The 17877-nt window shown below is 41.1% G+C and overlaps 1 long non-coding RNA gene across 1 annotated transcript in view; it reads right to left on the bottom strand.

The window, feature by feature from the left end:
• The window catches only part of LOC123455319, a 42159-nt gene that overhangs the window by 18810 nt on the left and 5472 nt on the right, over positions 1–17877 (bottom strand). The gene's annotated exons all lie outside the window — the stretch shown is intronic.

Below are 17877 nucleotides of genomic sequence, written 5' to 3'. Positions count from 1 at the left end.
TCGTTTCCATAATGAAGGAAGCTAGGAAAAAAAAACCATTTTCGGGCTGGAGAGATGGCTTAGCGGTTAAGCACTTGCCTGTGAAGCCTAAGGACCCCGGTTCGAGGCTCGGTTCCCCAGGTCCCACGTTAGCCAGATGCACAAGGGGGCGCACGCATCTGGAGTTCGTTTGCAGAGGCTGGAAGCCCTGGCGCGCCCATTCTCTCTCTCTCCCTCTATCTGTCTTTCTCTCTGTGTCTGTCGCTCTCAAATAAATAAATAAAAATTTTAAAAAAATATTTTAAAAAAACAAAACAAACAAAAAAACATTTTCATCAAATTAGTCAAGTGTGGTAGAGCACATCTTTAATTCCAATACTTGGGAGGCAGAGGTAGGAGGATCACCATGAATTCGAGGCCACCCTGAGACTACATAGTGAATTCTAGGTCAGCCTGGGCTAAAGTGAGACCTTACCTCAAAAATAAAAAAATTAAAAAAAAAAAGAAATAAATAATTTCATCAAATTAAGGGTTGAGTAACAACACAAAATTATAAGAGAGTGCAAATATTCAAATATTCTCATTTATTTTTTTCAGAGTGAATGTCTCCATTCACTAAGTATTCACTGAGCTTTTGGGACATCCAGGCACTCCTTTGTCCTGGAAGTACTGAGGAGATACAGACATGCCTCTGTCCACAGAGCTCTCATTATGGGATGCAGTGAGCAAGGATATATGACGAGCTCAAAGGTACAGCAGTAGAGCGCAAAGCATCAAAAGTGCCTTACTGATTAACTGCCAAACTTCCACCCTCCTGTGGGTGGCAGGTTGATTGCCTAGGCAGGTATAAATCAAGCATTCCCTTGGTACATGCTTTTCCTTTTTATTGATACAAAGTGCTTCTGGGCACACAAGTTGGTACTAGTTGGAATCTTTCAAATACCATCACTTTTCTTTTCTTTTTTTTTTTTTTTCTGACAAGGAAGGGCAGCCTTAAAACAGAAGGCCGCCATTCATTTTAAAAAAGAATTCACAATGGATAGGGCATTGTGCTAGACACTGATGGGGATGCCATAAAAGTATCAGGCAGGGAGAGTCCTTTCTTTCCAGTCAAGTACTATTTGGCAGATGACGTAACCAGAGGAAGTAATAACTACTGCTTGCATAGTTGAACAGAATTTTATTTAGAGTTTGTGATCAATTTTCAGACATGTAATATAGATCTATATCAAACATACATTTTATCTGAACACAAGCCTGTGGGGTAGAAGAGGAAAACTATATTATTATGCCCAATTTGTAGAGTAACCGAGCTCAGCAAAAGTGACTGACATTTTCAGAAGTCGCTCTGCCAGAATCGAGCGAGGCTTAGCGTGGTCGCTTCCACTTGCTGTCATTTATTTTCTACCACGTCTTGCCCTTTCTCATAAGAACATTAAGGATAGTGAACCTTGCTCATCTATTTATTTCCATACTTACTGAATATTCTGTATATGTATGAAAACATCTGGGGTTATACAAATGAGGTTTCTGCTCTCAAAATACCTACACATCTTTGAAATATTTGTTTTTGTTCATTTTTTATTTATTTATTTGAGAGCGACAGACACAGGGAGAAAGACAGATAGAGGGAGAGAGAGAGAATGGGCGCGCCAGGGCTTCCAGCCTCTGCAAACGAACTCCAGACGCGTGCACCCCCTTGTGCATCTGGCTAATGTGGGACCTGGGGAACCAAGCCTTGAACCGGGGTCCTTAGGCTTCACAGGCAAGCGCTTAACTGCTAAGCCATCTCTCCAGCCCTACCTACACATCTTTGAATAGCATTTAATTTCTTACAAAACTCTTCTTGAAAATAATATGATCTCCTACATCCTGTACAATGTATTAATTTTTTATAATTCATAGATGAGGAAAGAGAAGCTTAGAGGAACTCAATAATTTAGCTAAGATTGAAAAGATAGGAAGAATTGGTCACAGTTATTCACTACTTAAGAAAACAGGTTAAGAACTACAGAACCCTTGTTTGGAACATTCTTTAGTACGTGTCTCTTCACTAAACATTTTTGAATCTACACTAGCATACATTTTAAAAGTGGAAATATATATATATATATATTATATATATATATGTATGTATATATATATGTATATATATATATATTCTATTTAAAATATTTATTTGCAAACACAGAGGGGAAGAGAGAGAGAGAATGGGTTTATCAACACCTCTTGCCAATGCAAATGAACTCCAGATGCATGCACCACTTGGTGCATCTGGCATTACATGGGTGCTGGGGAATTGAATCTGAACTGTCAGGCATTGCAACCAAGGGCCTTAACCACTGAGAATTCTCTCCAGCCATCTACATATTCTTGTATTAGGGATAAATGTACTATCAAACTCCCAGAATTAAGGTTCAAAAGGATGAAATGAAAAAAGAATACAAGTAGAAGCTTTACTTCTTTCTTACTGTAATTATTTCCCAATGAATTATTTTTCAAAACCTCCAGGACACAGTACCTTCCTTTGGAGGTAACTGTTGTAATAGAAAGTGAATTATAAACATGTGTTAGAGGAAGGACAGTCAGGTAGAGTCAGCAATACAGTGGAGGTGTGCCTGCATTGAATTGGTGTCTTCATATTCTAAGCTCGAATGGTATAGAAAAACCCTAGTGAGATATAAGATTTCATCATTTTTATCAGTCTGTTTCAGGACTACATGTTCAGCTTTTAAGAAATGGGACAAAGAATCACTTAAATATCAATCATTATATGTAAGAAAACTAAACAAGTGAATTTCTTTCTATAAGCGACATAAAGTGAAATGCTTAGATATCATTGCATTCATTTGACAATCACACAAATCACTTTAAAAAAATGTTTATTTTACTTATTTGACAGAGAAAGAAGGAGAGAGAATGGGCACGCCAGGGCCTCCAGCCACTGCAGATGAACTCCAGATGTGTGTTCCCCCTTGTGCATCTGGCTAATGTGGGGCCTGGAGAATCGAACCTGGGTCCTTTGGCTTTACAGGCAAACATCGTAACTGCTAAGCCATCCCTCCAGGCCACAAACCACTTTACTATTTTTTTTTTTAATTCAAAAGGAAACTTTGACACTTAGAAACATTTTATTTCAATTCTTTATTAGCTATGAATATAATTTTTCTACAATGACTGCACCATTCTATTAAAATTGTTTCTAAATATGAAGAAGAGATCATGTTTCCCTCCATAACTATTTAGTAGAGTTCCACTCTTATTAGTTATGTATAATTTGTTCAAACTCTCCCTACACACACACACACACACACACACACACACACACACACAAATTTCCACCTCAAATATGGTACTACAGAAATATATTTTTCATATGTTATCTCAGTGAATGGCTTTTGCCATGAAAAAGAAAGAAAAACTAACTTCATTCTTTTTTTGAAAGACCTAAAACATGTAATTTAAGGGTATGCAAACTCCTCTGTAAGACACACACAACATTTCTTCACCCCTACTTTCTCAAATTAATTAACAATATGTAAAAGAAAAATAAGCAAAAGCTTTCATCTGTTTCATTGCATTTCCCAATTTCAGGAAGTGACATTTACAGTGTATTTTCTGGAAATGGTGACTTCTAGAATTTTGTAACATGGTGGCCTTGGCCCCTACTAAGTTAGGACAAATTACTGGGGAAATTAAAATATGCTTTTTTAAAGGGCTAATTATGTCTCCATATTATACTAAGACTTTGAACATATTTGAGATGTGAAAAAAGCTTTTTACAATTTTAACAACAAAGACCATTAAAAATTGAGTCACTGTGCAATTTTTGGGAATATTTAATCATGAGTTGAGAGCTCAATTTCAAGTTATTTACTTACTTAACATTTCTATTCAAGAAAAATTGTGGTATTCTTTCTGGCTTATGTCAGAAAAATTTGTAGTTGATTTTTTTTTTTTTTTCCTCATGTGGATGCTGGGGGTTGAACCCAGGACCTAGCACATTTGAGATGAGTTTTAAATAAATGTTTGAAAATAACAGAAAATGTTAAGTCAGGTAATAAAACAAATAAATAGAAATATTTGGAGGGAAGCTAATTGATAGCATGGGATGATGACAAGGGACGTCATTCAAGACAAAAAGACATGTTAATGGCTAAGGCATTTTATCATTTCAGTGTGGTTAGGGTTTGCATGCAAAATGTCCCCGACAGACTCCTGTGTTTGAACATTTGGTCTTCAGTTGGGGTCAGTGTTGGGGGGGGTTGTGGAACCTTTGCAACCGTGGCCTAACCAGCAGAAGTGTGCCAAGTGTGCCACTGGTGGTGAGCCTTGAAGGTGCCACTCATGTCCAGTGTCCTTCCTCTCTTTGCTTTCTGCTCTTCTAGGATGTTCCTACTCAGCTGCCACGCTCTGCCCACCACACCGGACTGTGTTCCCTTACACTGTGGGTGAAAGTACTCCTCTCCTCCTTTAGCTTGCTCGGTCTGGAGTTTTGTCACAGCGATGAGAAAAGCAACAGACGCGTAGAAAAGCAGGCCCTAGCAGTGGTGCTCTTGCTGTGATAAGCCAGGGCACAGAGGTCTGTATGCTTCTGGAATGAGTTTGTGGGAGGAGCCGTGTGGGAGTTTGGAGACGTGGAGTAGAGAAGTCCTGGGATGCTCTCAGCAGAGCTCATGAGAGATTCTGCTACAAGTTCTGAACCCAGAATGCCAAGGGGGAAAAAAAAAATGTGGACAGTAAACACTGAGCACAAAGTTCCAGGTGGGAACAAAACCTGCCTTAGCAATTGGGTAGAGGTCATGCATATTATCTTTTGGCCGAGAACCTGCCTACACTGCACACTGAAAATGTGAGTGAGGATGAACTTAAAAGCAATAGACTAATGCACTTGGCCTTAGAGAACATTTCCAGACAGCATAGCATTACTGGTACCTGCTGTTAGCCAGGATACTGGGATGATGGTTGTGGACAGGAGGGATGAGGGGGCACTTGCACTCCACTTTATGAGAGCACACTTGTGCTTCCTTTTGGAAAAAGGAATGTGCACATGCAGGCTGTAAGTGGCCTTGCATGAACACCCTGCTAAGAGTTTGTTTGCTCTTAGTTAACTTTTGACTCAGGTGGCACCTTGGAAGGAATGTGAGACTTCACAGCCTTCAGAGGCGGCGAACTTGGCTACTGAGGCAAAGGAAGCAATGAGGACACCATGCAGCAGGCTATTTGGAAAGAAGCACCAATACCGGAAATCTTGGAAGCGGGCTGACCACCTGACCACGGGGACAAGACTAGACTTTGGGTTGACTACCTGCCCTTTCTTCTGATTCTCTATAAAACAGGCTCGTTGGAAATGGCACAGGGAAGGCAGATCTCTTAGGGAGTATCATCTAGTCTGTCTTCCAAGATTCCTGCATTTCTGAACAAAATGTAATTTAAAAATTTAATTCTTGTCTCCGTTTACTGGCATCTGCAGTGACAGTCGTGACAAACTACCACATTCCTGTTTCAAGAATGGAAAGAAAAATGTGGAACAAAAAGATGTGAAGAGCGGGCAGCTTGGCAAGGAAAGGAGTGTGAGCACACTGGATGCTGTGTACAAAGTGGGGCAGACAAAGAGGCTGTAATTGTTTGAGAGATTAGTGCCATTAAAGAAAAACTTTGATGTCTGCACTGGGAAATATGAAATGTGCTTGGAGGCCAAGACCTCACCTAGAAAAGCCTCCAGGTTATGAAATAGAACTCGTTAGAAAAGCCTTCATTTTAAATAAATGAGACTACCTAAACAGTGAGTGCCCCGCATGAACAAAACTTCCTAGGGGATGTGTGGCTAAGTTTAGCTTTACATGCCCTCAGGGGCAGCCACAGAAGTCCTACCAGGGAACCACGATACCCGTGGAACTAGCAACAGAACTTGGCTCCTGCCTTAGGCACACGGAATGCAAGAGTCAATGAGACTTGCATCAATGTTCCAAAAAGTTCTGAAGAGGCAGTGCCGGGGCAGAGGCACATCCCTTGCAACTGGAGGCCTTAAGAGGTTAACCAGGGAAACTATCAGGGGGAAGCCTAAGTAGAAACACCCAGGATGTTGGAGAGTCAAGAATATGGATTATCTGTTGCGGAAAGCTGCAGGCACCAAAGTGGGGCAGACCCAAGAAAGATTCTATAGGCAGCAGGGCAGTCAGGGCAAGGTTGACCAAGCCTGGAGGACCCTACGCGATGCCAGTAAGGGCCTCACATGCTGGACATGGATCTACAAAGTGTGGTGTTTGTCTTACCAGGATTTTTTTTTTTTTGTCTTCGTTTGGTCCTGTAGTTCCTTGTTATCCTCCTATCCCTCATTTTGGAAAGAGAATGTTTGCTTTGTGCTATTATATATTGGAAGTATATAGCTTGCTTTTCTGTTTTATGGGGGCTCACAGTTAGGAGTATGCCTGGAGACTTCGGGCTTTTTAGAAATGCACGTGTATGTCTGGGTGTGTGGTGGTTTGAATGTGAAATGTCTCCCATAGCCTCTTGTGTTTCTGATGAACCCTCATGCTCAGTGGTGGAGTGGTTGCGAGATGGAACCTTATTGGAGGAGGCTTTATAGTCCAGCTCTACTGACTGCTCTTAGGCTAGTTCTCTCCATCTACTTCCCTCAAGATGATGTGACAGATGTGATGTCTAGCTGTCTTCTTGCCATACTTGCCCCACGATGAAACTTTCCCTTGAAGCTATAAACTGAAATGATCCCTTTCCTCTCATAAGCTGCTTAAATTTTTTTTGTTTATTTTTATTTATTTGAGAGCGACAGACAGAGAAAGGAGGAGGGAGGAAGGGAAGGAGGGAGAGAGAGAGAGAGAGAGAGAGAGAGAGAGAGAGGGAAAGAGAGAACGCGTGTACCGGGCCTCCAGCCACTGCAAACGAATTCCAGACGCATGCGTCCCCTTATGCATCTGGCTAACGTGGGTCCTGGGGAATCGAGCCTCAAATTGGGGTCCTTAGGCTTCACAGGCAAGCGCTTAACTGCTAAGCCATCTTTCCAGCCCTCATAAGCTGCGTTTGGTCAGGTGTTTGTCCCAGCAATGAGGGGGTAACTGCAACAGCGGACAGGCATAAGTGTGCATGTGGAGACCTGAGGACCTTGAAGGTCACTCCTGAAGAACAGCGTCCGCCTTTGTTGAGGCGGCATCTCTCACTTGCCTGGACCTCACCAGTTAAGTCTCCCCTGGCTAGCTAGCAAGTCCCAGGACTTCTCTTGTCTCTGTCACTCCAACCCTGGGATTACGTATCTTCAGCACCACACACAGCATTTTTACATGGGTTCTGGGGATTGCAATCAGGTCCTCGTGCTTTTGAAGCAAGTACTTAGCAACTGAGCTATCACCTCAGCCCCACCTTTTCACTTTTGAGTCGCATTGAGATTATGAAGACAAGAGGACATGTCAAGTTTGAACAAAGGGATTTTGCATTATGTGATGATAGGACACCATGGAGGCCAGGGGACAGAAGGCTATGGCTTGACTGCCTCAAACACTCCTGTGTATGAGAACTGGGTCTCCACTGGTGGCACTGTTTTGGGAGGTGTGGAGCCTTTGTGACTGTGGCCTGGTCTAAGTTCAGGTGGGCTTGAATATGATTTCTGCTTCTGGCTTTTCCCTTGATTCCTCTGCCCTCGGATCCGACTGTAAGCTCCTGCCACCATGCCTTCCTTCTCACCATGATGGAAGCCAAAAATAAATGCCCTCCTTTACATGACTTCTGTCAGGTGTTTTGTCGCGGGAATGAGAAAAATACCCAACAGAAATGTCTTCTTCACTTACCACATCTCATTTCCCCAGAAAACTTTGTTCTAGGAGATATTGTTCATTGAAAAAAATTTTTTTTTGTATTTTCTTTTGTGGGGGTGGTGGTGTTTTGTATGTGTGCTTTGTAATATGTTACCAAAACAGGAATGAAAGAGCTGAACCTGGCTATAAGGAACACTAAAATGAAGTTGTAACCACCATCCTGACTTCTCTTTTAAGGTGCGTATGGGTTTTATCAACTTGGGATCTAATTACTGTAATTTCAGTTTCCATACCTTCCAAAAGGTAGCACTCACAACTTTTTTTCTCACAAAAATGTAGCAAGACCTGGAAGAAATATTTATATATGCACATAATGCTATTTCTGATATCCAGTTGCCTATAATTAGCTATAATTATTCAACAAGTGTATGGCATCATAGCGTGAAAGCAGGCATATTCCTGGAATCAGGGCTAAGCTCATTAAACAACTCTGCCCTTTGTTTATCTTCCTCGATTACAACTTGTTAAATGAGGCCAAGATGCGACCCATGTACATAATCTAGTACAGAGACTGTAGTACAGGGTTCCTCATAATGATCAGGTCCAAACTTCCATCTCAGATTCTGATTTAGCCCATGCACCTGTGCAAACCCTATGGATGATGCTGATGTGTGGTTCAGTTGAAAATTACTGATCTACGTCATGTGCCAAGAAAGAACAGTGCTTGCCGTTTACTCCCCCGCCCTTCGGTTTGTCAGCACAAAGCTGCTTTCCTTTAGTTGCTGTTACTGGTTGTCAACTTGCTTTCTCCCCACTTGCAGTTGACTCAGTCTCTGGAATATATGAGGCAATAGCAAAAGTCCCTATTCCACCAAATTGTTCTCATCTCTTAATTCTTTTTTTTTTTTTTTCTTCCAGAAGTTCTGTTCTGATACTTTCACTCATTTTCCAGAAGAGTTTTAACTGGCCAAAGGCTTCACTAAGACAAGATTCTTAATCCAGTCTTAGTACTAAGTTAGGAAGAAACATTTCATAGTTTAAAGGTGGCATACATGATTTCAAAGGAGAGGTCTAACTCAAATAGAGTTGAAGGGAAGCTCATGTCCCTATGAAAAGGCTTAGGCAAATAGGTTTATTTTTCTCCCGTAACAATCACCAGTGGGGTTTTCAAAAATTGAAAACTGGATGGCCTTTTGGGTTGGGCAACTTGGTACATTACCAGAGTATAGTGGAGCCCTGTGGTTCCTTTCCCAGATAGCATAGGCTTGATGTTCATAAGTACCCAGTGGATCAGTACATAATTCTAGGTGGAGAAAAGAAAATAACTCATCTTATTATATAGATCTTTTCTAATTTAGAATAAATGGATACAACAGGAACAAACTGAAGATGAAATGAAGAAGGGTATAATTTTTTTTTAAATATTTTACTTTTATTTCTTTATTCGTTTGATGGAGAAAGAGGGGGAGAGAGGGAGAGCATGAGAGAATGGGTGCGCCAGGGCCTCCAGCCGCTGCAAACGAACTCCAGATGTGTGCGCCCCCTTGTGCAGCTGGCTAACTTGGGTCCAGGGGAATCGAACCTGGGTCCTTTGACCTTCCTGGAAAATACCTTAACTGCTAAGTCATCCCTCCAGCCCAGGGTATAATTCTTTTAATTCAATATTTATGTAAATTTGATTTGTACCTCCACCAGCATCACCTCAGGAGGCATAATTTTTAAAAAATGTAGATTTCTCATACCCTCCAAGGCTCAATGACCATGGTGGAAGAGGTGGCAGAAAGAATGTAAGAGCTAAATGATGAGGAGGAGTGGTTTGGAAAGCTGTCTTCCCAACACAAAGTGGCCCTTGCATTTATGACCTCATGTTGCCTGTCATTGTCTGCACAATACTGGCCTCATGGCAGCATAATGTTAGTGCAAATGGAAGAGAGGCACAAAAAGACATCAAGATAGAATGGGCTAGTTAGAAAGAAAAGGGGACTCAATGGAAGGGCAGGGAGGGGAAACAAAGGAAGCTTGTGGGAGGGGATCAAGATTATATACACCGTTTACGTGTAGGGAAGTTGTCAACAAGTTTTTTAGTAAGAAAGTTAATTAAAAAAAGAAATTTAATAAAATCTATTGAACAAAATATTTAGATTTCTAGGACAAATGCAGATGTACTGAATAAAAATTTCTGTCAAAAGATGTCAGGAATACTTTTCCATGATTGTTGTATAATATATAAACTATTATTTTAAATTATCATAAAAGTTAAACTTTAATATATTGAAGTCTGTTTTATCTTTTAATCTTGAGAATAACTTTTCATTGCTTTTTTTTTTCTTTTAGCTTAACTGTAAAAACAAAGCAGTTGACAACAGTCAATGATTCACTTTGCAAGATATAGTACAAAAATCAAAGATAATAATCTTTCATGTGGTGCTGCTCAGCACACTTAATTATGAGTTGTTATTTATTTTCCATGCTGGGGATTAGACAGATGACCTCACACAAGCTAGGCCAGCATTCTATCACTGAGCTACATGCTCACCCTTCACTTTTTCTTATGCCTGCAAATAAGCTTAAAGTAAGAAGCAGAATCAGAATCAGAAAAAAAAGTGAGAATCAGAATTGCAAGCTAGGAGCTAAAATTCATAGACTGAGAGAAATTCTGGTGCTGGCCAGTGGACAGCAGAAAAATGGTAGTTTATCTTCTCTGATATTTGTGAGTAAAACCCTAGTTTATCTCTAGAAATTATATTAACATAATAAGTGTGGTTGAGGAGAAAATGACTGGGTGAACTAACTGTATTTGAACTGACAGAAAAACATCCCCTCAAGTATATTCATCTGCCAAACAAATAGTAAACAAACAGAATTTGAAGTTGAAATCGTAGCACCATTGCTACATTTTTTTTCTTAATTTTTTTTATCTTATTAACATATTTTGTATGAATACATCATGTGTTGGTACCCTCTTTTCCCTCGTCCCTTTTCCCATTCCATTGGGTACACTCCTAAGTGGGGTTGCAGGTATTTCCCATAGGGTTGTGGGAGCAGTAGTCAGCTATTTTTTTTTGCGGGGGGGGGGGTGGAGGGGGAGGAATGCCTCTGGGCATGATGTCTCAACCTGTGGCTCTTACAATTTTTCTGCACCCTCTTTTGAAAAATTGCCTGAGCCGTGGTGGGTGAGTTTTAAGTTTACTTCAGTGATGAGCTCTTAGGAGCCTCTAGATCTCTGCTTTGGTAGGTGCTGAGTATCCTCAGGGACTGTCTCCTACACCCTGGTGCGGATTGTCAGGTTCAGTGGGGAAGTAGCACTCTTCCCGATTCCTCTGTACTTTCAGCTGTGGCTTGGCTAAAGTGGGAGGGGTAGTTTATCTCCTCCAGTTTTGCTACCCTGTTTGCTTTCTGTTTAACTGTGCCCTCTAAGGGTGCATCTGCTAAAGGTTTGGTCCCTATCATGTTGTTCCTGGGAGGTGCTGTGCTGTGGACCTTTAAAAGGTAGGGCCTTGTTGCAGGTCCTTAGGTCATAGAGGTGTGTACTTGAAAGGGTCTGTGCAGCCTTGGCTTCCCCCGCTATGGTTTGAAATGTGATGATTTGCTACCTTGCTCCATACATGATGGGCCACTGTCACCAGCGGTATGCTGTTCACTCTATCTACTTTCTCCTTGCTGCTGTAACTATGACTCAGGTCTCTCACTCCAGCCTGCCATGCTTTCTCCACGGTAAAGGATTCTACCCTCTGGAATTGTAAGCCATATCAAACCCATTTCCTTCCATAAGTTTCTTCTGGTAAGGTATTTGTCCCAGCAATGAGAAAAGTAACTGATAGGTTCATGGAAAGGCAGAGTTGATATTGTCAAGATGTCAGTTCCTCCAAGCTTCAACTCTACATTCAAAACAGACAAAATGTTGGAAAATTATCAAAATATCAAATAAATAAATATCAAATAAATATCAAGTAAATATCAAAATATCAGAAAATTATTTTGTATCGACGAACTGATTTTAACATACATACAGAGAGGCAAAGGACTCGGAGTGGCCACGATGTATGGAAGAGAAAATTGGAAAACAATTCTGTCCTATGTGAATACCTACTGTAAAGCTAGTAATTAAACTGTAGTATAAAGCTATATAAATCTAGTCCATTGGAGACTGGTGAAAGGACTTAAACATATCTCAATAAAATCTTATGAATGACCCAGGACTAGATTCACATAAATATAGATCGTTGGGAACTGAGAAAAATTAATAAAATGGCTCAAAGATAGTCTTTTCAATAAATGGTGCTGTAACTACTGGACACGCACTCCTTCACCAGAACGGTAGATACATCTGTAAAACATTAACCTAAACATTGGTATGGTACTCTTCATGAAAGTTAATTACAAATGCACCATAGACTTAACAGTAAAATGCAAACTAGAAAAATCCTAGACAGTAACTTAAGTGGAGACAGATGAATAGGCAATGTGTGGACGACTAAGGGATGAATTGGAAAAGTATACAGGCTTTTAAAAAGCAATGAAGAAACTACTACACGTTATACTATGAAGGAGAATATGTGCCATTTTAGGATTGTGCACACTCAAAATTAAAGTACAACACCAGTCGTGAACCCTAATGGAAAATGGGTGGTGGATGGTGATGCATCTGTATAGCAGATGTCCCTTCTCTGGTGCGGGATGCTGGATGGAGAAGGCGACCAATATGCAGGGAGCATATGGGAATCTCTGTACCTTCCTCTCAATTTTGCTATATATGTAAGACTATAGATATGTAAGACTATACACACACACACACACACACACACACACACACACACACACGTAGCTATGGTACTGATTTCAAGATGCTGGGTTGGAAGCACTCAGTAATTTCCAGCTTCTCCCAGTAATAGCATCAACCAAACTGGTGGGTGAGTTTGTCCAGACCTTGGAACAAACGCAGACTGTGGAAAGCATGCCAGTATTGGGCCACAGTGGCCACAGGACAGAGGGTGGGGCTGAAGCAGAGGAAAGAGAGGGAAACTTAAAAATCACAACCAGCACAGGCCTTAGTTCCACACAGAAATGCAGCCTAGCCAGTCAGAGGACCTGTCTCCTGCCTAGCATACTGCACTGGGGACGTTCTCTCTTCTTCCTAACCCATAGTTATGGTGCCCTGTTGGAAGACATCATGAGAAGGTCTTGTCTAACTTGCTCTCTCTTGGAATGACAGCAAGGGCCTTGTTGATCCAGTGAGGGTTGTTTGGATGGTCTGGAGAATCACTTTGGCCTGGATAGGGTGGGGGAATGGATTAGAGATGGAGATAACTTTGAATGAAACATGCTGATAATCCCACTCAGGAAGGCCCTCAGTGGACTGGGGGCAGGGAGGAGGGAGACAATGGTACCCATGCAACTTTCTATTTAATTAAAAAAAATGCTAAGACTTCCGTGTATTGGCTGGTGACGGATGAACAGTTGCATTTCATAAGAGGTTACCAGAATAGCAGAATGCATTTGGGGTAAGCGTACTTGGAATGTGCCATTGCACCCAAACCAGCATTTGTGGCTGCAACCTTGTAGCATTTCCCAGTGCTCCAGATCAAGTTCCAGCAGGGTAACCGGTGCCACACAGCGGCAGGAGTACAAGAAAAATGGAACTGGAACGAGAGCGAATTGCCTTGGGTGGAAGTCATGCATTTGTTCCAGGCTGTCCTGCACACAGCACAGCAGAGAGGGCTTAGGACAGGGCTCTGTTGCACATCTACGCTGCTGATCGCTCCATCAGCAACACAAAAGGCAAGAAAAGGATGTGTGGCACAAGCCCATGCATTCTCTAAAGAGCATTATATATGTGTGTATGTGTTTATGTGTGCTTGCACAGGTATTCCTTTTTTGTCTTTTATCTCTCCTGTTCATGTTTTCTCCTTTTTTGACTTGTATATGTGTGGTGTGTGCATGTTTGTTCATGTGTGTGTGTGTACATATATATTATGTATGTGTGTGCATGTAGAGGCCCATGTTGGGTGTCTTCCTCAGTCACTTTCCACCTTATTTTTTGAGATGAGTTCTCTCAGTGAACCCGGAACTCCCCGATTCAGTGAAACTGTAGCCACCCAAGGATCCACCCATCTCTGCCTCCCATAGTTGGGATTACAGGAGTGCACCATGTTCTGCTCCTTTTCTTCAATGGCAAGAGAGTTTTATTTAAATTTATTTTTACTAGTTATGGACAGACTTAGTATGTAAATACAATGCATGTTGGTACCATCTTTTCCCTCACCCCTGCCTCCTTGTTGGGGATACTGGTTATCCCCATGGGGACTGTGAGTCATGTATTATGGGGGCAGCAGTCAGTTGTAAGGGAGACACAATACCTCTGTGCTTCATGTTTTTAAGAGAACATTTTATTAAATAATTTTTTTCTTTGTTTATTTTTATTTATTTATTTCAGAGTGACAGACACAGAGACAAAGGGGCAGATAAATAGAGAGAGAATGGGTGCGCCAGGGCCTCCAGCCAGTGCAAACAAACTCCAGACACATGCGCCACCATGTGCATCTGGCCTAAGTGAGAGAATAAAACCTGGGTCCTTAGCCTTCATAGGCAAGTGCTTAACTACTAAGCCATCTCTACAGCCCAAGAGAACTGTTAAAATCCCAATTCATTTATTTATTGAGAAAGATGCTCCACAGACTCTTGCCACTGCAAACAAACCCCAGATGCCACTTTGAGCATCTGGCTTTACATAGGTACTGGGGAATTGAACCTGGGCTGACAGGACTTGCAAACCAAGGACATTTAACTCCTGGGCCATTTTCTCAACCCATGAGCCCCTGCTGAGCTTGTGCCTGGGTTCTGGGGATCTGAATTCAGGTGTTCCCACTTGTGCTTTGCCCACTGAGAATCCTCTAGCCTTTTTCTTCCAATAATTAATTTTTTTAAAAAAAATTGTTAATTTTTATTTATTTATTTATTAGAGAGAGAGAGAGAGAATTAGTGTTTGCCAGGGCTCCTGCCACTGCAGATGAACTCCAGTCACATGTGCCACTTTGTGCATCTGGCTTATGTGGGTCCTGGGGAATTGAACCTGGGTGCTTTGGCTTTGCAGGCAAGTTTCTTAACTGCTAAGCCATATCTCTAGCCCCTCAATAGTTAATTTTAATCTTCTTTCTTTCTTTTCCCTCCCTCTCTCCTTCCCTCCCTCCCTCCCTCCCTTCCTTCTTTCCTTCCTCTTTCTTTCTTCTCCCTCTCCTTTCTCCTTTCCCACCTTCTTTCTTTCCCTTCCTGTCTCCCTCCCTTCTTCCCCTCCTTTCCTTTCATTACAAAATGTTTAATTCAAGCCGGGCATTTTGGTGCATGCCTTTAATCCCAGCACTTGGGAGGCAGAAGTAGGAGGATCACCATGAGTTCAAGGACCCTGAGACTACATAGTGAATTCCAGGTCAGCCTGAGCTAGAGTGAGACCCTAACTCAAAAAACAAAAAAAGAAAAAAAAGTTTAATTCAATTCAGGCTCAGCTGGGGATGTGGCTTAGTAGTATAGTACTTGCTTAGAATACTTGAGTTTCTAGATTCCATCTCTGGCACTGTGAAAAATTTAAAAAAATTAATTCAGGCCTAGAACAATGTTTTATTGGGTAATAATGCTTGCTGTGTAAGCACAAGGAACTGAGTTTTATCCCTAGCAACCACTTAAAAAACCAGACTTTGCCATCCCCCAGCACTGAGGGGATAGGAGGATCACTGAGGCTCACTGGTGTAAGCTCCAGGTTCAGTGAGAAATTTCATCTCAAGGAAGTAAAGCAGAAGAGAGATGATGAAGGGTACATGAGGTTCTCCTCTGTCCTTCTCACGTGCATGGGAATGTGCAGTTGCACAAATGTGTGTTTACAACACACACCACATCAAAAATGTTTAATTGGATTGTTTTCTTTTTTTTCATGTTTCTTTTTTTTATTATTTTTATTTATTTATTTTTATTTTCATTAACATTTTCCATGCTTATAACAAAATATCCCATGGTAATTCCCTCCCTCCCCCCAACACTTCCCCCTTTGAAATTCCATTTGGATTGTTTTCTGTTGTTCCATTTTCTTTTTCATCTTTCCCCATTTTTACTTTGTCCTATTCTTTTTAAAAAGTATTTATTTATGTATTTATTTTTGAGAGAGAGAGAGAAAGAGAGAGAGAGCAAGCGAGCATGCCAAGGCCTTCAGCTTCTGTGAACACACTCCAAATGTGTGTACCCCTTTGTGCACATGTGAAACATTGTGCACTTGGTGTCACTGTGTGTCTGGCTACATGGGACCTGGAGATTTGAACTTGAATTCTTAGGTTTCATAGGCAAGTGCCTTAACAGTTAAGCCCTCCTACTTTTTAAATATATTTAAAAATTTTTATTTATTTATTTGAGGGGTGGGGCAAAGATAGAATATGAGGACACCAGGGCCTCAAGTCACCGCAAACTAACTCCAGATGCATATGCCACACTTTTTTTTTTTTTTTTTTTTTTTTGAGGTAGGGTCTCACTTTGGCCCAGGCTGACCTGGAATTCACTCTGTAGTCTCAGGGCAGCCTTGAAGTCACAGCAATCCTCCTATCTCTGCCTCCTGAGTGCTGGGATTAAAGGCGTGCTCCACCATGCCTAATGCATGTGCCACATTAAAAAAAAAAATTAGTTTCATTTATTTATTTGAGAGGCACAGAGACAGAGAAAGAGGCAGATAGACACACACAGAGAATGGGCATGCCAGGGCCTCCAGTGCTGCAAATGAACTCCAGACACATTTGCCACCTTGTGTATGTGGCTTTTGTGGGTACTGATCAAACCTGGGTCCTTAGGCCTCACAGGCAAGTGCCTTAATTGCTAAGCCACCACTCCAGCCCTTCTACTTTTTAATTTCAATTGAAAATTCTTTCTCATTGGCCCATTATATTTTTGGTTTTATATCTTTTATTAGTAGTAACTTAAGCACATTTAAAATTGTTATTTTATTTATGAACTAGTACTTAAAAAAAATTACTTACTTATTTTAGAGAGAGGAAGAGGCAGAGAAAAAGAGAGAATGGGCATGCCAGGGCCTCTAACCACTGCAAACGAACTCCAGATGCATGTGCCCCCTTGTGCATCTGGCTTATGTGGGTCCTGGGGAATCCAACCGGGGTCTCTGGGCTTTGAAGGCAAATGCCTTAACCACTAAGCCATTTCCCCAGCCCAGAACTAGTACTTTTTAGTTCATTCTTTATTCTTTGATCCTTCTCTTTTTCTATTATTCTTGATATACTGGTCTTGCTTTTCATTTGCTATTGTTTATGATTCCATATTTGGTTTATTTTGTGGTTGATACTATAGTTTGTTTTCTTTTCTCTGAGTGAAGCTGGGGATCTCTTAATGGTTTTGGGGATTGAGCCTAATGCTCACATTAGGTGGGTGGTGTGACTGAGTTACATACCCAGCCCAGTTATGAGAAAGTGTACCTCAATATTGCCGCAAATTAATTCTGTTCAGATAAAGAATATGTGAGATATAAACTTCTAGTTGAGAAAATCTCAGCATAGAAACATAGAAATGGACATCCAGGTAAGAAGGTGTTTTAAAACCCCAGATATGGGAGTGGAAAAGAACTCTCCATGTTATATTATATAGTTAAAATGCTAAGACTACAGAACAATGACACACTCCTGAAAGCTTCAAGAGGGATGTGCCAAGCAAACCCTGCAAAACAACTGCAAATTTCTTGGCAGGCATACTCAGGGCCAGAACAAATGGTGATGCGTTCTTAGCTATGGAATAAAGGAAGTCCCAACCCAGATGACTATGTTTAGCAGCTTTTCAGAATCAAAGGTGACATGAGGAACTTCCAAGATAAGCAAAACTGAAGAAATGGCTACCACGCCAGTATTGCCGAAGGTTTTGAGTGAGTTTGACATGTAGACGACAAAGATAAATGACCACAGAACATGGAAGAGTATAAACCTGACTAAAAGAAGGCAGGCTCACAGAAGAGGACCATTCTTCTAGGCAGCTTATGGAACTTTCTGCAAATAGATCACATTTTAGCATGTTCAGTCAGTCTGGCCAAATTAAAAAAAAAATATTAAGTGACTTATGGAATTTGCCAGATTGAATGAATCTAGAAATCAATAGC

The sequence above is a fragment of the Jaculus jaculus genome, chromosome 16 (genome assembly GCF_020740685.1).
Source record: "Jaculus jaculus isolate mJacJac1 chromosome 16, mJacJac1.mat.Y.cur, whole genome shotgun sequence".
Classification (NCBI taxonomy): Eukaryota; Metazoa; Chordata; class Mammalia; order Rodentia; family Dipodidae; genus Jaculus; species Jaculus jaculus.
This window is presented reverse-complemented; position numbering and strand designations above follow the sequence as displayed.